Source organism: Triticum aestivum, chromosome 7B (genome assembly GCF_018294505.1).
Source record: "Triticum aestivum cultivar Chinese Spring chromosome 7B, IWGSC CS RefSeq v2.1, whole genome shotgun sequence".
NCBI classification, from domain to species: Eukaryota; Viridiplantae; Streptophyta; class Magnoliopsida; order Poales; family Poaceae; genus Triticum; species Triticum aestivum.
In genome coordinates, this window is record NC_057813.1 from 310,423,693 (window position 1) to 310,448,417 (window position 24,725).

Here is a 24,725-nt window from a genome sequence, read left to right on the forward strand (position 1 = left end):
AGAAAAGCTGACTCATCCAGCTCTGGATAAGATTTGCTCTCATTGTCTTCGCTCGAATACATAGGATTTGGGTTGAGCATCACTTCAGTCACTCTGACTTTGTTCACTTGGACCCCACTTAACAGTACGGTGGTTCCTATGACTCAACAAAGAAGAAAAGGAAACAACGAAACAACTCCGTCTTCGCGCTCCATAGTCTTCACTCAATGTCTTCTCATGTCATGGACTTCAGTGTGAATATCTTCACGCACCACCATTGTCTTCAATGTCTTCATACATTTTTAGGGGTCATCTCCGGTAGGTAAACCGAATCAATGAGGGACACTTCCTGCGTTATCCTGCAATTCTCACAAACGCATTACTCCCTCAACCAACTTTGTCGGCAATACTCCAAAACCAACTAGGGGTGGCACTAGATGCACTTACAATCTCCCCCTTTTTGGTGATTGATGACAAACTGGTTGAAGTTTTCAACGGGAAAGAAGTATGTGAAATTGTAAAGGATAGTGTATTGTCTTCATAAGTGGCAAGGGCTCCCCCTGAAGATGTGCATATAAATAATTTGCTTTTGGAATGCAAATGCACATGGCAGGTTGTACTTGTGGAGATCCACTTCAACTTATGAAGATAATTCATCATGCACGAAATGATATAACTAAGAGAATGACATGCATAATGAAAAATGGACGTCTGCAAAATGATCTAAGTGCGGATTGATCTAAGTGCGGAAGTTATCATCGCACATGAAAGAACAAATAAGTAGCAGACGACCATCGAGTTTAAGTGTTACAACTCAAAGAACGAAATGTATCAAGAGCAAGAGTTGTAAACACTAGGCAAAATATAAAGCAACCGCCCATATGAACCCGCTTGAAGACTATCAAACTCATACGCTTCTCCCCCTTTTGTCAGTAATGACCAAAAAGGTTTGAAGACATAGAGCATCTACTCGTCCTCATGAGGAGTAGTTGAAGCAGCAGGGTTGTCGTTGTCGTTTGGCGGTGCAGACGAACTTGGTGCAGTGTCGATGCATGCAGAAGTAGGGGGTGGTGAAGTAGCATCATATTCATCATCGATCACATTGGCATTTACAGTTGCCGTGGAGGAAGAATAGTCAGAGTCTTCAAGAGATGGAGTTCTTCGTAGGACAGCATTCCGTGGAGGAGTGGAGTCAAACTTGAATCTTTCAGTGAAGCCATCGTCTTGAAGATCTGCTTCAGCACTGAGCAGGGTCAAACTCTTCCATGATCGCCGACAAGTTTCGTGAGTGACAAATGCATTCTTGGTGGCAAGGTTTTGAATGCGATTTACATCCACCAAGAGGCTTTGCATCTGACGCTTGAGCCAAAAATGATGCTTATCTTGTTTCTGATGCAGGGCCACAAGAAGTTCTCGGTCATTTAGGACCCGAGAGCGCTTCCGAGGCCTTTGAGCAATTGTGCTTGCAGTAGCTTCAGTTGGCGCACGATGAGGTAGACGAATGTTTCCAGCCATCGGATAGACACGCGTGACAGCTTGGACTCCTTCCATAGGCTGAGTGAAGCTTTGATGTTCAGCATTTTGAAGACAAAGAGGCTTCTTGGCAGGTTCAGGGTATATGGCTTCAACTGACATATCAACCTCTGGTAGAAAGATCACATGATTGCGAGCAGAGGGTTGATAGTTGACAGCAGAATGTTGCTTAATGAGGCGCATGACCCATGGAGCATAGAATTTCAGGCCAAAAAGGTCAGATCCAGATGCAGCCAGTTGCCTGATGAAGAAATCTTGCGCATTGAAGCTGATGCCATTGAGGATGTAAAAGACCAATGTCTTCATGGCTCCTTCAAGTTTTGCAGCTGATGAATGTCCTTTGATAGGCCATAGAGTCCGCCTGATGATGTGATATATGGTGCGCGGCAGATACTCAAGGTCATCAACAAAGAACTCCTTTGGGTATTCAGCGTCATGAGGCAATGGCTTCATCATGCTCAACATCTGGCTCATATTGGGTTCAGGCTTATGGAAGATGCTCTCCAGTGCATTGCGGTGGTTTTGACAACCAGGTTCATATAGCTCTCCGGGAGTGGATAGGCCTGTAAGCTCAATGATGTCAAGAGCTTTGGCTTCATGATGAACATTTCCTGTCATCCACTCGAGAACCCATGTCTTCGTATCTCTGTTATAACCGCGAATGTGGAGCGTAGCATAGAATTGAAGCAATAGCTCTTCATTCCAATGTTCTTTGTCTGTCACAAAGCTGAGCAGACCAGCATCAGGAAAACAGTCAAGTGCTTCTTCTAAGCATGGCAGTCCTGCAATGGCTTCAGTGTCGAGGCGCATATGAGGGAAAATGCGCCCTTGATCATACAGAACACAGGAGTAATAGCTTCGCTGCTGATGACTCCAGAAATGATCTGATGATATTCTTGGCTTTGTGTAGGGGTTCTTTGAACTGTCAAAGAATGTGTTGTGGCTTTTGAAGCCATTTGCATTGAAGGACCCGACAGATGTGGCAGTACCTAGAAACCTTGGCAGTCTTGGCTTTGGCTTCTGGACCTGAGGCCTATGCTCAATGTGATAATCAAACTGAGGACCAGAGACAGTAGGCGGAGGGACCAGAACGGGCCATCTTACTGTGATTATCTCGCCATGGTTGTATGCTTGCTCAATTGTATAGGGCCTTGGTGGCGGAACAAGAGTAGTGGCAGCAACAGTGGCTTCGGGCTGCACAACAGAAGCTTCAGGAGCATTTTCAGCATTGACTTCTGGTATGGGGCTTGGGACAGGCTCCACATTAGCTTCAGCCATGACTATGTCATCGGCTTCATTGGTGTTGGTGGTGGCAGCCTCAAGGTTTTCAACCTCCACTTGATGAGCTGGAGGGTTAGGCACAGACACGTTCACATCATAAACAGCTTCTTCGGGAATGGGGGGAGTAGGGACACGTTCTTCTTGAAGTTCGTCATCGGTTGATGCAGCCGGATTGTCTTCAGCAGCTGGGACTTCAGACACGGAGACATTCACAGTTGGAGTGGCTTCTGAAAACACTTGATGTGCAACAGGTTGATGGTGCACTTCTCCTTCTGGAATGCTCGGAAGAGGGACTTTAGGCCTTGGTCCTTTGCGAAGCCTTTGTAATACAGGCGACGCCTTTGGAGATGGAGTAGGCAGGTCCTCATCCTCTTCAACTTGCACGGATGGTGTGACTTGTTATTGGGGAGTACTGGGGGAGTCTTGTTGTTGCGGGCGATCAGCCCATGAAGCATCCTGAGCAACTGGCGTCAGAGGACGAACAATGCTGATGATTTCGCTGTTTGTGAGAACAGGCGATGATACCACATTGTATTCAATTTGAGGAAGAACTTCATCATCTTCAACATTGTCATGGTGACCAATGTCTTCAGCGGTGATGGGATCAACTGCTGGAATCTCTTCAGCTTCAGGAGCCTCTATGGAAGCAGGCTCATGAACAGTCATTCAAAGTTCTTGGGTGGCAGATGCAGGACGAACCACTGAGATGGGTTCAACAACAAGGGGCTCTGTGGGAGCAGCCCGATTTTTCTTGGTCTTGCGCTTCTTTTTGGAGGGAGCAGCATCAGAGGCTTCTGAGGTTTTCCATTTTCTGGCTTCAGCCTCTGCAGCCCTCGTCTTCTTCTGTTCTGAAGCGGTTGACATGACTTTTGGCTTCGAGCCAGTCATGCTGCTTGGGAAGACAATGCGAGGTTCATCTTGCCTTGAAGGTGCAGATTGGACAGTCGATTTCTTCTTCTTTGTAGCCATCCTGGGGTCGAGGCCAGGACGACCAAGAGCCTTGCGCTTCTCAGCCTCATTGTAGGCAAGCACACACTTGTCAGCCAGATTTTTCATGCGCTCTCTGGAGCCTCGAGCTTCTTCATGCTTCTTGTAAAAGGCTTCTTTGAGCTCGTGCAGCATGATCTTGAAGTTCTTGACATCTTGCATGTTGAGCGTGGCCACATGCTTCTTGAACTGAGCCTTTTCATAGTCAATCTTGTGCTTCAGTTCGACGATGCGCTGAGCAATAGCTAGCTCAGAAGCAATGGCGCCATTAAAGGCGACGCTGAGGCCAATTGGAAGTTGCAAGTCATCAAAGCTGAGATTTGGTGTGTCAAACCACTCATCAATGAAGTTATGGATGATTGCCACGTCAAAAAGAGGCAAGTTGTTGAAGATCTAAGCTTCTTCCTTGCTCTTGATCAGTTGCTCAAGAGCATCATCTGCAAGATCGTCATCGCTGGACAGATCAATGTGCTCTTCACGCAGAATAGCAGCTGGAGTCAAAGTCTGATCAGTACTCTTGATGATTTTCTTTTTCTTCTCCATCTTCTTGGAGATGCATGAAAGATCTTCAGACTGAACACTGTCTTCAGGAGGTGCAGTGGCCAGTGGCTTCACACGAGAAGCTTTTGGAGGTGCAGCTAATGTTGAAGCCTTAATTTTCTTTGGCTTCTGCGGCCTTGGAGGAGGAGCTGGGGCTTCATCAGAATCAGCATCATTATCAGAATGATCGATTTTGGCACCTTGCACCAAGATGTAAGAGATGAGGCCATCAATGTTTGAAAAGGGGCCAATTCTATTTTCTTCTGCTTCACGTGTGCCATCAGCACAGGGAGCAGAGGGACCAAGATTGAAGTCTAATCCCCATGACTTCTTGTTTTCCTTTGCCGAAGCCTTTGCATAATGGAAGTTGCGCTTGAAGAGATTATCGTCACGACACTAGAGCAATGATGATGGGTCGGCATCTTCAGGCTGTGGTCCACGGACCATACAAGGATAGAATTCTTGTGCAATGGCTTCAGCTTTGTTCTTGGGGGGAAGGCCTCGATAGATAATATCACCCCAAGGACTCTTGATAGCATTCTTCTCAGCGTACTCCTGGGTCACGAATTTGTACTTGAACCATTGTTCAGCCCAATAGCGTCGAATCCATTGGATTCGTGTCTTGCGCTGATTATAATCCTCTTTAGGATCTGTTTTGTAGATTTCTGCAAGATCATCAGGCAGATCCTTTGATGTTCCCCCTCGACGTTGTCTGCCACCCTTCCTTACAGATTTCTCCGTAGCCATGAACTTCAAACTGAATGGTTTCAATATGTTCAAAGGCTTCAAAGGCTTTCGCTTGCTGGTCAGACAGGAACTGGCTTCGGGAGATCCAATGTGTTGCTGTAAGAATTCTGCAAACGAATGCAGACTATGAGAACCTAGGGATTCTCCCTCGGACATGTACCTGTGACAGCATTAGAGATGCGAGGGAAGGGGAAGAGGTCATATGCATTCTCAGAAGAGTTTGAAGATAAGTCGGTTTGAAGACATTGACCTCATGTTGCGAAGACATTCACTTATATGTTGAGAGTCGGTTCCAGATTTGTATGAATCCGTGAATAAGTACAAGTGAGGAATCTAACTAGATATGAAGCTTAAGTGAATATACTAGGCAGTATGAGATGCAGACAGAGTAAATCTAATTTTGTATAGACAGAAACCAATTTTGGTAAATTGGATGAATCATTGAGGATCAAAAAGATGGTAAAAATAGAGTTATATTTACCACACGATGAACTGCTAGATGGGATGAAAGGAGGCCGAGCAGTTCAATCCACCGTGCCCTAACTTGGCGATGGAGGACACCTACGGCGGCGGCGGAGAGGACGATGCCCGCGGCCGGCGTGAGGACGGCGTCGGAGAAGTCGCGGCAGCTAAGCACTTCGTCGCCGACGTCGTCGAGAGCTAGCGGTGGCGCTAGGGTTTTGACGAGGTGGAGAGGTGGAAGAAGGTTTTCTTGACCGCAGGGGGCACGTATTTATAAGAAGGTGTGCGGCACAGCGCAATTACGCAGGTGCCCCTGCCTGTTCACGTCTGAGGGACACGTGGCAAGCATGCAACATACTCAGAGTTGTCCCACGTTTCTACGCCCGCCAAGTTTGTCGGATGGTCGTTCCGGCTTCTCCGGATTTCAACAATAAAGATGAATCATTTAAAAGGACTTGATGTTTGTCTTTGTGTCTTCTGCTGACAAGGATGCAGAGAAGACATTTGATAGTTTTAATAGAATGCATATGATTTGGACAGATAGAGTTTGAGATAGAAAGCATAGAAAGATTAGGGTCCGATAACATTCACTTAGTTCAAGAGATTCAACAATAAATACATAGCTATAAGTGAATGCTGTAGAGGACAGAAAACTAGTATATATATATATATATATATATATATATATATATAGACGGTCTATTCTGCTAATATTAGCAGAATAACTATTCTGCACACCACTTCCGCACTGCACCCTGAACGCAAGTGCACTGCATCTTATGGACGACGAGCACTGCAATATAGACTAGTGAACTTCGCGTCGGAAAAAACTGCATGCAGTGATTTTCTGGTACTATTTTTGCTTCAATTTTTTTATTGTTTATCGGAACGGGGCGTATAATATACCGTTGAAAAGCTATGGATTAGGCGCAACTTCGACATGTTGAACAGTTTTCGAGATTCCACACGGTTTAAGAGCAGTTTTGAAAATGGTGCGGCGGATGACGAGTGGCAGCGAGCGTTTTTTCGCTTTTTTTCTAAACTGCTTGTCGGAATGAAGCAAATGATACGCTGTTGGATAGATATCGTCGAGGCGCATCTTTTTCATATATAAATCTTTCTCTAATTCGTTACGGTTGAAGAGCAGTTTCAAATTTACTAAATCGCGGAACTCTATTTTTCAAAAAAAATGAAATTTTCGGTACTGTTTTCGCTCCAGTTTTCTAACCGTTTGTCGAAACGAGACGTATGATACGCCGTTGGAAAGCTATGGACAAGGCACAACTGTCGTATGTTGAAATGTTTTTGAGATTCCTTACAGTTTTTACTTAATTTTGAAAATCGTGTGGCTAACGTCGAGAGGCAGCGGCTATTTTTCGCGAAATTTTCCCGAACGGCTGGTCGGAATGATTCAAATCATACGCCGTTGGAAAGATATTGACGAGACGCAACTTTTTCATATAGAACACTCTCTCTAATTCCTTACGGTTTAAGAGCAATTTTGAATTTACCGAAACGCGGACACTCTATTTTTGGCGACACCCAAATTGTCGTCTATACTGCATCAGACAGCAAACCGCACTGCTTCAGACTGAAAACCGCACTGCATCAGACAGTAAAGTGAACTTCACGAATTCTTTTGTCAGACGTAAACTTTCTCACCCGAGTTTTTTGTAAGTTTTTGTTGTCTTTTTTTCAACAATTTTTATTAATGAGAGTGGACCGTAGAGACAGGACAATTGAACCGCAACATATATCAAAGTGAACCGCATTTCTTTTTTGTTGTTTCGCTAATTATTTCCGCAGTGCCAACATGTGCGCAAGTGAACAACATCACTCTCAACAGTGAACCACATCCGAGGACCAAACGCACTGCAGGTATTGATTTTACTCAAGTGAGTTTTGAAAAACACGAATTAAATTGCACTTCATACAAAAGGGGTAATGAGTTGCTACACACAAAGGGGTACTTTTTTTGTCTTCAAACATTTCTATTAAAGACATCCGTACTGCAGATGGGATGAAGTGTAATGAAAAGTAAACGAAGTTTTGATGGGTTTGTTTTTCTCTCTGTTTTACAAACTAAACCACATCAAAAAATGAATAAATGAACAAAAATGGGTGCACTACACGCACATCCGCTCTCAACTGCAAGCACATGTCCTCCTCTGCACGCACACACTCTCTCAACTACAACCACTCACGAGATGAAGTGCACTGCATGCGGCAGAGTAGCGTTGACCCTGGTTTTTCTTCTCCTGTTTTGACCCGTGGAAGAAGAACGACTAGTGCCACACTGCATGGGGGTTCCTTTGACTTTGGCAATCAACACAGTGTCAGGGAGGTGGTGCTCATCGTCTGGTGCTCCACATCCCTTGTTGAGCACTGCACACACCCACACGCCGCACTGCACATACCCACGCGCCGCACCGCACGCACTTGCTGCGGACCGCCCGACCCGAGCTGCAAGAATCGCGAACCACTCCAGAACATAACCATAGGGGGTGTGAGCACGCATGTGTCTGCTAGTGTACTGCATTCACATAAATCCCTCCAGAACATAAACCGCACTGCAACACCCTGCTTCAGGAACCACGAGACAACGCACAATATTTTGAACTACTATGACGATGGTTTTTCATTCATCTCATACAAAAAATTAGCAAGCTGAAACTGCAATAGCATGAATAGCAAACTGCAGTGCACTGATTTTTCCTCCCAAAATAAAAAAAAGTGAGATGCAACAACAACCCCAAAAGCACAAGTGTTTGTCTGTTCGTGAGAAGAGGAGAAGAAGCAGGGGGATGCCGATGCGACTGGGAGAACTTCCTGGCCTGGGGGGGGGGGGGCGGGCTGCCGCAGAGCCCAAGGTGCACTGCAGGCGGGTAGTCGAGCGCGGGGCGGCACGACTTAGGGGACGGCTGGGGCTGTAGCAGCCATGGTGAGTAGCGCGGGTGGCTGGCCCGATCCAGCAGTGGTGCGTGCGTGATGAGCTCGGGGAAGGAGGTCACCGCATGGAGGATGGGTGAGGCTCGACCTCTGATCCATGGAGGCAGCGGTGTTGCGGCTTCGAGGTGTTGGAGAGATGGACCATGGCCACACGCGGAGGAAGAGGCGCGGCAGTGCTCTGCTTTGTTCTGTTGACAACTCACCGGATCCAAAGCGAGGCAATGGTGGGGGACGCTGGTGGAGGCTGAGAAGGGTCGGGATGGATCTAGTGGTGGCTTGACTGGGGAAAGCTAGATCCGTTGGGGGAGGTTGCAGCGGCGAGTTGTAGAGTACAACCTGGGTCTGAGTAGGGAGGTTGCTCCGGCGACTCTTCTCGGGTCGGGGTCGGCGCGGATCGAGATCTCCGGCAACTCTGATGAGGGCGCGCCTTGTCCCGAGTCCACTGGAGCGCCCGATCCCGACCGCACCAGCGCACGGGGTGGGAGGAGGAGGTCGAGGGGAGGCCGGCTGGCTCAGGGCGGTGATTTTGCTGGACGGGAGTTGGCCGGCGGCAGGTGGAGTGGGGGTTGGGCGGGGTGTGGGTGCGCCTGCGGGAAGAAGGTGGAGATGGTGGGGGAGGGAGGGAGGCGGTGAGGTGGGGAAGAAAATGGGCACGAGCAGAGGGTGGGAGGGAGGGAGGCGGTGTGGTCGGGGTGTTAGCAGAATAAGACCAGGTGTTAGCAGAATAAGGTCTTAAGGGGTGTTATTAGAATAGACCCACCCTATATATATATATATATATATATATATATATGGGAAAGCAATCGACTCAACATAGTGAAGTAAATCATGAAGATAAGTTGAAAGTTGAAGACAAATCAAATGCGAATGTATTCAACAATAACGCCATGAGTGAAACACTTCAAACCAAGAAATTTGGTGGTGGCGTTACCCACCGTATAGGAAGTATTAGACCCAGACACGGCGCACAATTATCGTGGCGCTCCGAAGTCAAATTCCATGTTAATGTATTCACACTCAGAATGTAAGTCTTCATTGATTGAAGATATACTTTACTTCGTGTGTTGCACATCTAAGTCATCAACATGCATAAGTGTTAGGATGTGTGCCTGATCACATGACATTTGAGGATTCCAAGATATTTAGCTCACACCATAACTTGCAAAACCTTTTCTCATCCAAGGGCTTTGTGAAGATATCTGCCAGTTGCTCTTTAGTGTTGGTGTGAATGATGTCAATATCTTTCTTCATGACATGATCTCAGAGAAAATGATGACGAATTTCAATGTGCTTTGTCTTCGAGTGCTGAACTGGATTGTTGGCAATCTTGATGGCGCTTTCGTTGTTGCAGAAGAGAGGGACTTGCTTCAGATTGATGCCATAGTCCTTGAGAGTTTGCTTCATCCACAGAAGCTGAGCACAACAAGATCCAGCGGCAATGTATTCAGATTCAGCAGTTGAGAGTGATACACAGTTTTGCTTCTTTGAAGACCAACAGACAAGTGATCGTCCCAGAAAGTGACATGTTCCTGATGTAGATTTGCGATCCACCTTGTCACCAGCATAATCAGCATCCAGAATCCAACCAAATCAAATCTTGAGCCCTTTGGATACCATAATCTGAGTGTTGGCGTGTAAGCCAAATATCTAAGAATTCGCTTCACAGCTAAGTGATGCGATTCCTTTGGTGCCACTTGGAATCGAGCACACATGCAAACATTAAGCATAATATCTGGCCTAGATGCACATAGGTAAAGTAAAGAACCAATCATGGAGCGGTATACCTTTTGATCGAACTCTTTACCATTGTCGTCGGGACCAAGATGGTGTTTGGCTGGCATTGGCATCGTGTACCCTTTGCAATCTTGCATTCCAAACTTCTTCAGACAGTCTTTGAGATATTTTTCTTGAGATGTGAAGATGCCATTTCTTTGCTGACGAATTTGAAGGCCAAGGAAGAACTTCAGCTCACCCATCATGGACATCTGATATTGCTCTTGCATCATGTATCCAAACTCATCACTATACTTCTGGTTGGTGCAGCCGAAGATTATGTCATCCACATATATTTGGCACACAAACAGTTCACCATCATATGTCTTCGTGAAGAGTGTGGGATCGAGGGATCCAGGTTTGAAGCCTTTGCTCTTCAGGAAGTCTTTGATCGTATCATACCAAGCGCGAGGAGCTTGTTTGAGGCCATACAGTGCTTTGTTTAGTTTGTACACCATATCAGGATGTTTTGGATCTTCAAAACTAGGTGGTTGACCAACATACACATCTTCTTCAATCTTGCCATTGAGGAAAGCACTCTTCACATCCATTTGATATAGCAAGATGTTGTGGTGATTAGCATAGGCTAGCAGTATGCGAATAGCTTCAAGCCTAGCTACCGGAGCAAATGTTTCATCAAAGTCGATTCCTTCAACTTGAGTATATCCTTGAGCCACAAGACGTGCTTTGTTTCTGACGACTTGCCCATGCTCATCTTGTTTGTTCCGATATATCCATTTAGTGCCAATAATGTTATGTTTGCGAGGGTCAAGTCGCTTGACAAGTTCCCAGACATTATTCAGCTTGAATTGTTGAAGTTCTTCTTGCATGGCTTGAATCCATTCAGGTTCCATAAAGGCTTCAGCAACTTTCTTGGGTTCAGATATTGATACAAATGAAAAATGCCCACAGAAATTTGCTAACTTTGTTGCTCTTGAGCGAGTAAGCGGACCAGGTGCATTAATGCTATCAATTATCTTCTCAATTTGTACTTCATTTGCAACACGAGGATGAACTGGACGAAGCCCTTGCTCATGCTGATCATTGTCATCATTGGGAGGATTGTCTTCGGTTTGAGCATTGTCTTCAGGTTGGTTTGGTGCAGAAATGATAAGTTCCTCTTCGTGCTTCAGAGGGCATGATTTCACCAGTTCCCATCAGCTTGATAGATTCGCTGGAAGGAACTTCATCTAATGTGCTTGGTAGGAGCTCTCATTGTGAACCATTGGTTTCATCAAATCGCACGTCCACAGTTCAATGATTTTGTAATGGAAGAGGTTGAAGACTCTATAAGAATGCGAATCCTTTCCATAACCGAGCATGAAGCCTTCGTGAGATTTGGGTTCAAATTTTGACTTGTGATGGGGATCCTTGATCCAGCACCTAGCACCAAAGACTCTGAAGTAGCTGACATTTGGCTTCTTGCCAGTAAGGAGATCATAGGATGTTTTGCCCAGAAGCTTGTGGATGTAAACACGGTTGATGATGTGACATGATGTATCAATAGCTTCAGGCCAGAATTTTCTTGGTGTCTTGTACTCGTCGAGCATTGTTCGAGTCATCTCAATGAGGGTTCTGTTCTTGCGCTCAACAATGCCATTTTGCTGAGGTGTGTATGGAGCAGAAAACTCATGAGTGATTCCCATTGTATCCAGATAGAGATCAAGCCCGGTGTTCTTGAATTCAGTGCCGTTATCACTTCTGATATGCTTGATCTTGACGCCATAGTTGTTCATTGCTCGATTGGCGAATCGTCTGAACACATCTTGTACTTCAGTCTTGTAGAGAATTATGTGCACCCATGTATATATTGAGTAGTCATCAACAATGACGAAGCCATAGAGACACGCTGTTGCTGTGAGGGTAGAGTAGTGGTAGGGCCGAATAAGTCCATGTGCAACAGCTCAAAGGGTTGAGATGTCGTCATGATTGTCTTCGAGGGGTGCTTGGCCCTCGTCATCTTTCCAGCTTCGCAGGCACCACACAAATGATCTTTCTTGAACTTGACACCTTTGATGCCTATGACATGCTTCTTCTTGACGAGAGTGTGTAAGTTCCTCATGCCAGCATGCCCCAGCCTTCGATGCCAGAGCTAGCATTCTGAAGCTTTTGCAAGAAGACATACGGCAAGCTGTGGACCTGCTGAGAAATCTACCATGTATAGATCACCTTTCCTATACCCTTCAAAGACTAGAGACTTGTCAGATTCCATTAGTACAAGGCAACGATATTTTCCAAATATCACAATCATGTTTAAGTCACAAAGCATTGAGACAGACATTAAGTTGAATCCAAGGGATTCAACAAGCATCACTTTATCCATGTGTTGATCCTTTGAGATTTCAACTCTACCTAGACCCAATACCTTGCCTTTACTAGTGTCAGCAAATGTGATTTGACTCTTGTCGGATGGACGTAAGGTTTAGTCCATGAGAAGACTTCGATCACCAGTCATATGATTAGTGCATCTGCTGTCCATAATCCATTCTAAAGCACGAGGTGTCATACCCTACAGTGTAGTTAGGAGGATAGGCTTCACAAGGTATGTTGTGAAGCATAAGCATTTGACGCACACTTGGATTATCACAGCTTAGATGAAAGTTAGCACACAGTATGACAGGTAAGTGATTCATATGTGGAATACATAGTAAGTCATTTTATCATGTGTCCCTTTGTGTTTAGGTCCCCAGCAATAATATCGGACGCCTTTGATTGCTGGCTGGAGACCATATTCTGCAAAAGAGAGTTAATTCTTCTTCACCACCCACATCTTCAGGGGTGGCTTAGAAGCAATGAGTCTAAGTGCAACATCTGAGAATTTCGGCTTTGAAGCCCTAGCAAATAGCCTTGCAGGAGATGAACGATACTCATATGAATAAGCAGAAAAGTTCTTAGTCCTATGAACATGGCGGTTTGAGGACACACGTTTATATTCATAAGTTTGAGTGCTATTTCCCTGCAAAACATTGGCGTTAGGGTGACTCAAGTGAGTCATGTATTCATATGAAGCCGTTGGACCATATGATGCCTTTGGTCTGGGGTTTGTCTTCTTCCCAGGTGGTGTCATGATGACATTCACTGGAAGATTCTTAAGACAGCTTTTGGGAACCCAGATCTTCTTCATAGGTGGTCCATTCCTGCAGTTAGTACCAATATACCTGGCAAACACTTCACCATTCTGATTTTTGAACAGTTTATAGTTTGCATCAAAGGATTCATCAATGATAATAGGATTAGCACAGGTAAAGCCAGATAAAGTGGATGGATCCACTGAAGGTTCCTTTGCAGCAACCCATGTGGTTTTGGGATTCTGCTCAGGCTTCCAGTAGGAACCATCAGCATTCATTTTCCTCTTGAACCCAACACCCTCTTTCCTAGGGTTTCGGTTCAAAATCTGCTTTTTGAGGACATCACAAAGTGTCTGATGCCCTTTCAGACTTTTATACATCCCTGTTTCAAGCAATGTCTTCAACCTAGCATTTTCATCAGCAATAGTAGTGGTATCCTCAGTAGAGGGGTTAGTTTCCACATCAGTAGTTGAAGACAAAGCAACAGTAGCAACATTGGAACATTCAGCAACAGAGGCAGCGTTATCACGCTCAATGCATTTTAAACATGGTGGTTCAAATCCATCCTGAGCGGAACTGATCTGTTGAGCGCGAAATGACTCATTCTCTTTTTGAAGATCTTCATGAGTCGCTTTCAATTTCTCAAGCTCTTGCTTCCTTTGAAGATAATCATAGGAGATCTTTTCATAAGTGGTTGATAGCGTCTCATGTAGACTTTCAAGTTCTTGATACTTAGCATGAAGATTTTTTATGTCTTCAACTAAGGACTGTGAACGTGTCATTTCCGCGTCCAACGGGTCATCGCTTTTGTCTAACAGTTTTTGAGTATGTTCCATAGCCCTTTGTTGTTCAGTAGCAATTTTAGCAAGTGTTTTGTAGCTAGGTTTAGATTCACAATCAGAGTCATCTTCACTTGATGTTTGAAAGTAAGCATCGCGTGATTTTACCTTGGCACCGCATGCCATGAAGCAGTAGGTGGGAGCAGGATCGTCCTTGTCATCATCACCGTTGGTGTAGGAGTCATTGTCTTCAGAGTTGAAGATGGACTTGGCAACGTAGGCTGTGGCTAGAGCCAGACTTGCAACGCCAGAGTCGGACTCAGCTTCAGATTCCACCTCCGCCTCCTCAGAAGCAGACTCCTCCTCTGAATCCATTTCCTTGCCAACAAAAGCATGAGCCTTGCCAGATGAGCTCTTCTTATGAGATGAAGACTTTGATGAGGACTTGGAAGAAGACTTTGATGATTTCTTCTTCTTCTTGTCATCAGAGTCATATTCCTTGCTCTTCTTCTTCTTCTTCTCATTGTCCCACTGAGGACACTCAGAGATGTAGTGCCCAGGCTTCTTACACTTGTGACATGTTCTATTCTTGTTGTCTTGAGTGGAAGCTCTATCATTTCTTGAACTAGATCGTGAAGACTTTCTGAAGCCCTTCTTCTTGGTGAATTTCTGGAACTTCTTCACAAGCATAGCAAGTTCCCTTCCAATGTCTTCAGGATCATCAGAACCGCAGTCAAATTCTTCTTCCTCAGATGAGGAAACAACTTTTGCCTTCAAAGCACGAGTTCGGCCATAGTTGGGGCCATAGATATCTCTTTTCTCAGAAAGCTGGAACTCATGTGTGTTGAGCCTCTCAAGTATATCAGACGGATCGAGAGTCTTGAAGTCAGGACGTTCTTGTATCATGAGGGCAAGGGTGTCAAAGGAGCTGTCAAGAGATCTCAGCAGCGTCTTGACGATTTCATGTTTAGTGATCCCAGTGGCGCCGAGAGCCTGAAGCTCATTTGTGATGTCGGTGAGGCGATCAAACGTGAGCTGGACATTTTCATTGTCGTTTCTCTTGAAGCGGTTGAGGAGATTGCGAAGAGCACTGATCCTCTGGTCTCTTTATGTAGAGACGCCTTCGTTGACCTTGGATAGCCAGTCCCAGACTAGCTTTGACATTTCCAGAGCACTCACACGGCCATACTGTCCTTTGGTCAGATTACCACAGATGATGTTCTTTGCAGTCGAGTCCAGTTGAATGAACTTCTTGACATTAGCAGGGGTGACACCTTCACCAGTTTTTGGAACGCCATTCTTGACGACATACCAGAGGTCGACATCAATGGCTTCAAGATGCATGCACATCTTATTCTTCCAGTAGGGATATTCAGTTCCATCGAACACGGGGCAAGCAGCGGAGACTTTGATTATCCCTGTAGTCGACATAGCTAAACTCCAGGTGGTTAAACTGAATCACACAGAACAAGGGAGTACCTTGCTCTGATACCAATTGAAAGTGCTAGTTATCGACTAGAGGGGGGTGAATAGGCGATTTTTATCAAAGTCTTCAAAACGTGGAAGTTTCAAAGACAAACAATAGAAATGACCTAATTGATATGCAGCGGAAGATAAACTACAACAAGCCAACCATAGTCAAGTATGCAATAATGTGAACGTACAAAGACTATTAGCAGCTAGGTAGTAAGGATCGGGATGGAAGATAGTACGAAGCCAATCAACGATAGTAGTCAAGCAATGAAGTCAAACAGATAAGACAAATAAGCAATGACTTCATGAAGACAAACTCAAAGTAAAGGAGGGAAGAGATAGAACCAGTCACTTGTTGAAGACATAGGATTTGTTGGACCAGTTCCAGTTGCTGTGACAATTGTACGTCTGGTTAGGGAGGCTGAGACTAAACTCAGAAGACCGCGTCTTCACCTTATTCCCCTTGAGCTAAGGACACATAGTCCTCGCCCAATCACTCTGGTAAGTCTTCAAGGTAGACTTCCGAACCTTCACAGACTTCGTTCACCGGCAATCCACAATGACTCTTGGATGCTCAGAACGCGACGCCTAACCGGCTGGAGGATACACAGTCCTCAAGTGTAATAAGTCTTCAGGTCACACAGACAGAAAGACTTCAGTGATGCCTAACACTCTTTGGCTCTGGGTGTTTGGGCTTTGTCCTCGCAAGGATTTCTCTCGTTGCTCTCAAAACGACAAAAGCCGTAAACTCACTCTGAGCAGCCACCAATTTATGGTGTAGGGGGTGGGCTATTTATAGCCACAAGGCAACCCGACCTGATATGTCCGAAATGACCCTGGGTCACTAAGGAACTGACACGTGTTCCAATGGTCAGATTTCAAACACACACGGCGACTTTACTTGGGCTACAAGCAAAGCTGACTCATCCAGCTCTGGATAAGATTTTCTCTCATTGTCTGCTCGAAGACATAGGATTTGGGTTAAGCATCACTTCAGTCACTCTGACTTAGTTCACTTGGACCCCACTTAACAGTGCGGTGGTTCCTATGACTCAACAAAGAAGAAAAGGAAACAACAAAATGACTCAGTCTTCACGCTCCATAGTCTTCACTCAATGTCCTCTCATGTCATAGACTTCAGTGTGAATATCTTCACACACCACCATTGTCTTCAATGTCTTCATACATTTTTAGGGGTCATCTCCGGTAGGTAAACCGAATCAATGAGGGACACTACCTGCGTTATCCTGCAATTCTCAGAAACGCATTAGTCCCTCAACCAACTTTGTCGTCAATACTCCAAAATCAACTAGGGGTGGCACCAGATGCACTTACAGAGAGGCGTCGGGCGGGAGGAGGAGGAGGCGGGGCGGTGCCGGCTAGGAGGAGGAGGAGTGAGGGTGGCGCTGGCGGGGCAGAAGGTGGATCGAGGGGAGGGGAATTGTGTTTCTTTTATGGTTGGGAGGGGAATCGTACTAGGTGGAGGTGGGGTGCGCGAGAGGAGGAGGCAGGTGGGTTTTGGTGGAAAGAATCGTGGGTGTGGGGGCGAGTGGTGGTGTTAGCAGAATAAGAAAGTGATGTGCAGAATAAGACTCTTAAGGGGTGTTATCATAATAGACCCACCCTATAAATATATATATATATATATGTGTGTGTGTGTGTGTGTGTGTGTGTGTATAAACACTATTCTGATCATGGGATCAGAATAATATTCTGATCACAACATGAACTTATTGTGTAATGCGCCTGACCTTCCCCGAGTGCTAGGTTGAACTTCAGCTAAAATGTGTCCAAATGGGGCTTGCGATATACCGTTGGAAAGCTATGGATACCAATATCATGACCCAAGTTAAAGTTTTGGCAAAATGTAAGCGGTTTAAGAGCAGTTTTGAAAACCGTTTTTTCTTCAAACAAAAAACGTGAATCGTATTTTCGATCGCATTTCTAAACCTTTTGTCGGAATGAGGCATATAATATGGCGTTGGAAAGCTGCTGTAAAACCGCTCCTTTGGCATGTTGAAAGGTTTCTCTGATTCTCTACGGATTAAGAGTAATTATGAAAATCGTAAAATTTCACAAACCGAACGGCCGAGTTCATATTTTCGATGTAATTTCTAAACGGCTAATCCATTTGAGGCAAATGATATGGCGTTGGAAAGCTTATTAAAATGCGCTACTTGTTCATGTTAAAAGTTTTTCTAATTTGGAACGGTTTAAAAGTAATTCAAAAAACGGTACAAGTTCCACCAAGTTCATTTTTTGAGGTAATTTTTTAACCGTAATTCCGAATGCAACAAATTATACAGCGTTGGAAATCTTGAGCAAATGCGAAACTTTTTCATATATAGTGTTTCTCCTAATTCCTTACAGTTTTAAGTCAAATTGGAAAATGGTTAAAAATGTATTTTAAGCATAATTTCTACATACTTTATCGGAATGGGGCAAATAATATACCGCTGAAAATGTACGGAAAATGCGAAACTTTTTCATGTTGATGGTTTTTCTTTGATTCCTAGCCGTTTTCAATTAATTCCAAAAATGGCAAGATTATTCGTTCTGCCTTTATCGCGAAACTGATTCTTCGAAAATGCACCGCGTGAAGAACCTGAACTTCTCGGCACGTGCACTTAAACTTCACTCTGTTTTTCATGTGCTTTTTTTGCTCGTATATCTCTATCCACTGCTCCTAGCTCTCCATCTATTCACCGGAATTGAGCAAGTGATATACCGACGGAAAGCTGCTGTAAACACGCAACTTTCCCGTGTTGATCATTTTTTCATACTCGCAATGATTTTAAAAGTTTTTCATCTGAAATTCATTCAGCGTAGTAGTTGAACTTCATGTTGTTTTCGCGTTGAACTTCTATGATGTATTTTTTTTGTACACGTGTCTGAACTTCTCTCTGTACGAACCCGACCTTCGGGCTATCGTTGCAACCGTGGCTTCCACCATGAATTTTACTGCCTGAGTTGTTCGACCTGAACTTCCCCTAGTGCTAGGTTGAACTTCCGTCAACATTGCCCAAATGGGGGTTGCGATATACCGTTGGAAAGCTATGGACACCAATATCATGACCCAACTTAAATTTTGGCAAAATGTAAGCGGTTTAAGAGCTGTTTTGAAAATCATTTTTTCTTCACACAAAAAACGTGAATCGTATTGTCGATCGCATTTCTAAACCATTTAACGGAATGAGGCATATAATATGGCTTTGGAAAGCTGCTACAAAACCGCTCCTTCCACATGTTGAAAGTTTTCTCTAATTTCCTATTGTTTGAGTAATTTGAAAAAACGTAAAATTTTGCAAACTGAACAGCCGAGTTTGTATTTTCAATGTCATTTCTAAATGGCTAATCCAATTGAGGCGTATGATATGGCGTTGGAAATCTTATGAAAATGCGCTACTTTTTCATGTTGATTTTTTTTCTAATTTTGAACGGTTTAAGGGTAATTTAGAAAACGGTACAAGTCCTACCGAGTTCGTATTTTCGAGCTCATTTTTTAAGCGTGCGTCTGAATGCAGCAAATGATATGGTGTTGGAAAGCTTGAACAAGTGTGAAACTTTTTGGTATGTATTGTTTCTCCCAATTGTTTATGGTTTTAAGTCAGTTTCAAAAATGGTGAAAAACGTATTTTCACCGTATTTTCTACAAACTTTATCGGAATGGCGCAAATAATATTACCGTTGAAAAGCTACGGAAAATACGAAACTTTTTCATGTTGATGATTTTCTCTGATGCCTAGCCGTTTTCAAGTAATTACGAAAATGGCGAGATCATTCGTTCTGCCTTTTATCGCGAAACTGATTCTTCGAAAATGCACCGCGTGAAGAAGCTAAACTTCTTGGCACGTGTACTTGAACTTCACTCTGTTTTTCACGTGCTTTTTTGGCTCGCAGCTCTCCACCCACTCACCGAAATTGAGCAAGTGATATACCAATGGAAAGCTGATGTAAACAAGCAACTTTTCCGTGTTGATCATTTTTTCATACTCGCGGAGGTTTTAAAGTTTATCATCCGAAATTCATTCTGTGTAGTAATTGAACTTCTTGTTGTTTTCATGTTGAACTTCTTGCTGTTTTACTCTGACGTATTTTTAATAACGAGGTAAATCTGAGTTTTCTATAATCATCGAACTTCTCCATCTTTTTAATATGGTCTTCTTGGTTTTATTTCTTAATCATTTTTATGAATAAAAATATTTTAAGACACCAAAACAACATTTTTGTGTGTATTTTTGCATTGGTTTGCACATCAAAATGCGTCATCTTTAGAAATTGAACTTCTCCTTTTCTTTTTATTTTCTTTCAACATTGTTTAGCACGTCGAACCACGTCATCTTTAGAAATTGAACTTCTCCTTTCTTTTTGCTTTCTTTCAACATTGGGTTGCACGTCGAACCGCTTCATCTTTAGAAATTGAACTTCTCATTTTCTTTTTGTTTTCTTTCAACATTGGTTTACACGTTGAACCCTGTCATCTTTAGAGATTGAACTTCTTCCTTTTTGTTTTCTTGCATGTTTTACCTTGCATGTTCAAATTTATTTTGAACTTGCTGAGATAACACACTTGACCTTCCCGAACACAACATTTTGACCTTCACAAAACATAAATTAAAGCCAAACTTTTGACCTATAGAGCATGTATAATTTTCTCCACTTTTTCAAGAATAAGTGCCGAATCGCCTCGTTAGTTTGACTTGAACTTCTGCTGCACATGAATAAGCTACTGTAAACACGCAACTTTCCCGTGTTGATCATTTTTTCATACTCGCGACGGTTTTAAAAGTTTTTCATCTGAAATTCATTCAGTGTTGTAGTTAAACTTCCTGCTGTTTTCACGTTGAACTTCTGTGACGTATTTTCGTTTGTAATTTTCTCACACCGTGTAGTAGGTGAACTTCTGACAATTATCTACTGAACTTCTCTTTGGTTATGTGAAAACTTTGAACTTCTCCGTTATTTTAATTTGAACTTCTAGGTTTTTATCACTGAACTTCCAAACGGGGTGGGCTTATTCTTTAGGCCATTTTGCATTAGTTTTGTTTTTGGTTAACATTTCGTTAACTATTTATAACATGTATTTTTTAGATATGAAAAAACTATATGATAGACCTACTCGGAGCACACATACGTGTCGTAGACACGCATGTGGGCACCCACACGAATAGCACACACTCAAGACGCACACACCCAAGACTCATGCTCCGCCGAAGGGCGTCATGAACTTATCTGGCTCTTCTAGTTGAACTTCCAGGTTTTTCTTAAATCTTTTTGTTGTTACCTTTCCGTTTTTCGTATATGATTTTCTCGTCGACTATATGCACTCATTTTCGTGATATTAAAAATGACAGGCACGCTGGGGAAGGTCACCTGAATGCACTGTTAAGAGGTACCCTCTTATCTGCTCTTGCGGAACTAGGCCATCAGTCTACCATAGATGAGGTTGTCTGTCGATTTAATGTCTTTCTGGAAGACAGAGAGACGCCACTCCTCCCACCAGATGTTCGAAAGGTTAGCACTGTGATAAAACATAAATTAAGCATATACCTATATAACCTTGCAAACTATGTGGAGTCCACTTGTTTACCATCTTACTGTATTGTACAGGCTGCATATGTTGCACTGATGCAGACCGTGAACAAGTCAAACAAAAGTGGATATGAATCTCTCCTGAAGATTTACAGGGAAACTGATCTGAGCCAGGAAAAAGTCTGTGTGCTTGGTAAGCTAGTATTTCCCTTTCGTTATTTATAAGTTAAAATGAGATTTGTGGAATATCACAAAATTTATGATCCTCTTTGAAGGTTCTTCGGCATCGTCCCCTGACCCTGATGTTGTTCGTGAAGCGCTAAATTTCCTGCTATCGTCTGAGGTAACAAGGAAGTGATATAACATTTTCGATGATACAGTTTACTTTCAGCCAGCTAAACTCACGATATATTGCATCCATAGGTAAGGAATCAGGATTGCATATTTGTGCTCCGCGGAGTGACTGCAGCAGCGCATGAGGTGGCATGGACATGGTTGAAGGTATTCATTGCTTTTTTGCATCTCCCTGGTTATGATTAGCCTTGCTGCTCTCTTTTGTTCTTCTGTGCTAACTAAATGCCTTGTCCGTGGTTCAGGAAAACTGGGACTACATAGCAAAGACATTCACTGGACACCTGCTCACCTATTTCATCACCGTCACTGTCTCACCGGTAAATGTCATAACCTGTTATATGCCACGCTCATATACAAGCAAATACATGTGCACGAATGAAACTTAGAATCTACTGACACGGAGGAACCATTGTTGATTTGTCTCAGCTTGCCACAGACGAGAAGGGTGACGAGGCAGAGGAGTTCTTCAACAGCAGGACCAAGGCGAGCATAGCGAGGACGGTGAAGCAGAGCATCAAGAGAGTGTGAGGATCAAGGCCAAGTGGGTCAAGAGCACCAAGTGACCCTCCCCACGCTGGCGAGCAAGACCATGCCTCAGGCTAGCTCGTCCACCCAGACCATTCCTTCATTTTCATACAATTTTCACATGGGAAAATTAGGAAGAAGATGACACAATAGTCCAATTCTTTCAAAAAACTAAAGATCAAAATTAAAGGCTAGGAGCATATGAACATGCAACACTCTTTTTCTTGAACATGTTTTGCTGTAAATGTGCAGCTTCAGATAACAACTATTGTTAGCAAACATGCAACACTCTTTTTCTTGACCGAATTCATCTTCTAGCTAGCATCACACATACTTGTTTTGCAGGAGTTCGTAGAGGAAGAGCTGAGCATGTATCGCCACCGTGAAGAACAAGGAAGTTCAGAGAAAATCCAAGCATCCGTTCTCCTCTGTTTTCAGTAGCAGGAACACCAAAAATAGCATACTGTTGGGCAGGGCCTCAAGCGGGGTAGCTGTTGTCGCGGCGGGTGGGGGTGCCAAGGGGACTCGCGCTTGAGGAAGCAGGTGCAGGTGCGCCATGGCGGAGCGCAGGGATGCGCTCCTGGCTGGAGGAGGAAGGTGGGCGATGGCGCGGCGGCGGCCGGATCCATGGGCGATGGCGCGGTGGCGGCCGGATCCGTGGGCGATGGCGGGCAGGCGGCAAGATCCATGGGCGATGGCGGGGCGGCTGCCAGATCCTGGGGCGGTGGCGCACAGTGGTGGGATGCGCTGCAGCATGGCGGCGCAAGTGGCGCCTGGATCGGGAGGATCCGAGAGGAAGTTCAGGGCGGTGGCCGATTGGGGTTTGGCGGGTTGCAGGCGGCAGGGCGGGTGGGAGCAGGCCGGCACCGACGGGGGTGGGTTGCGGGGTCAGGCGCCGCCGCGCTGGGCACTGCCGACATGGCGGCGAGAGTGAGTGGAGGCGTGGGTCCGGTACGGTGCGGGTGGGGTGGATGGGGATATGTTTTTTCGTATTTTTAGATCGCACGGGTTCGGGAGTATCACGTCGCGCCTATATAGGGCAATCGTGATCCAAATAACTATTCTGATCCTAGAATCAGAATAGTGTTACTCTCTCTCTCTATATATATATGTATGTATATATATATATATATATATATATATTGAAGGGAAAACATGGGTTGAGTTTTGCATTCTATGCGTCGTCTTGAAAAAACAAACATAACTTGGGCTGCTGATGTTATAGACAAGCTAGGTTGGGAGGCCCAGAGGCCGCTTAATCCAAAAAAATGTCGAAACATGTCGTGGGCTGCCCATGTTAAACAACAAAACCTAGGCCATGGACCTGGTGGGCCCGGGACTGTCAGCTCCTCGACGAACAGTTGTCTCCCGATTCCTCTTGTTTTGCTGACCATGTTGGGAATGACAGACGGCGGCGCCGAGGCAAGAGCACCAAGGTAGAGGACGACGTCAAGACCGTGGACCAAACAAACCAGAGCGGGGAAAGACGCGGGCGGAGGGGAGTACGAGGGTTGACTTGTTCGGATGCAGGGTGGCCGGTGGAGCTCCTTAGTATCGTTGTCTTCTTTCATGTTGGCGTAGCAGGGGTTGATGATAGTCTCGGCGAGGTCAATCATGGAGTCCTTCTCCTGCTCGTTGCCGATGATATTCCATTGCTTCTGGATGTCGACAAGCTTGTTGCACCAGAAGACCGAATCATCGTGTTCTTCCTTCTCTCCACCGTAGCAAAGGTGCAGCCGGCGTTGCCGATGAAACAGGCGAATGCTCCAGAACCTCTGATGGCCCTACAGCAGTGGTAGACGAGAACCTCGTCTCGCGCGCATACCTGGGCGACCACGATCCGCTGGTCCCTGTCAGGAGACAAATGGATGGGCACAAGGTCTAGTCCTGCGACCTTGTGCTTTCTCGTCCTGTAGGTACTGCTTGAACTCAGCGAGGCAGAGCTTCACCGAGTCCGGATTGTTGGTGTACATCACATTCAACTTGGTGCCGCCATGGGACTGAACGGAGACCTCAAAGGTGAACTCCTTGTTGAAGTCCATATCCAGCAGGCTCACCCCTCATATCGCCATTGGAGTCTCTTCAAGTGAACGAGTGAGTAGGTGGCAGCAGCAATTTGTTTTTCAGCTCTTGGGGAACTGGATTCAACAGTAAACTGAGTATGTATACGCGACAACAGTTACTACCCCTCCTTCGACCGCTGCACACCCGATAGAATATGTACCCTCGGCGCATTCAAATGCCTCCATTAATAAACCTATTCCGGCCACACACGTCGGTTCACGAGTGGGTCTGTATTGGTCTGTAATAACAAGTGTTAGTGGTCAGTTTACTTAAATTTAATTAGCTTTAATTAAAATGTATTCTTAAAACAAGCAATGCATTGGCTCGTTCTATCAGTGCCACAGGATCAACATGCACAACAGTTAGAATTATTATTCTAAGGACGCACATGATCAGTACATTTTCCGCACTTTCACATAGAAAATACTACCAAGTTTGAACAGTTTGTTATGGTTGCTATCCTCTGCATCATCATGCCGTGTTTCCCAGCTTGCAAGATTCAGAACCAACAAATAAGATTCAAGTAATAAGTACAACAAAGATGCCTACACATCTCATTGATTCCCAGCTTCCAAGATTCAGAACCAACAAATAAGATTCAAATAATAAGTACAACAAAGATGCCTACACATCTCATTGATTCCCAGCTTCCAAGATTCAGAACCAACCCATTAGAGCC

The 24,725-nt window shown here is 44.6% G+C and overlaps 1 long non-coding RNA gene across 1 annotated transcript; it reads left to right on the forward strand.

The window, feature by feature from the left end:
• The first annotated feature begins 21,368 nt into the window (after positions 1–21,368).
• Positions 21,369–21,772, forward strand: LOC123157441 (uncharacterized). The gene is made up of 3 exons (XR_006478975.1): positions 21,369–21,446; positions 21,527–21,604; positions 21,700–21,772. It is a non-coding gene; the product is annotated as an uncharacterized lncRNA (long non-coding RNA).
• Positions 21,773–24,725: the final 2,953 nt, after the last annotated feature.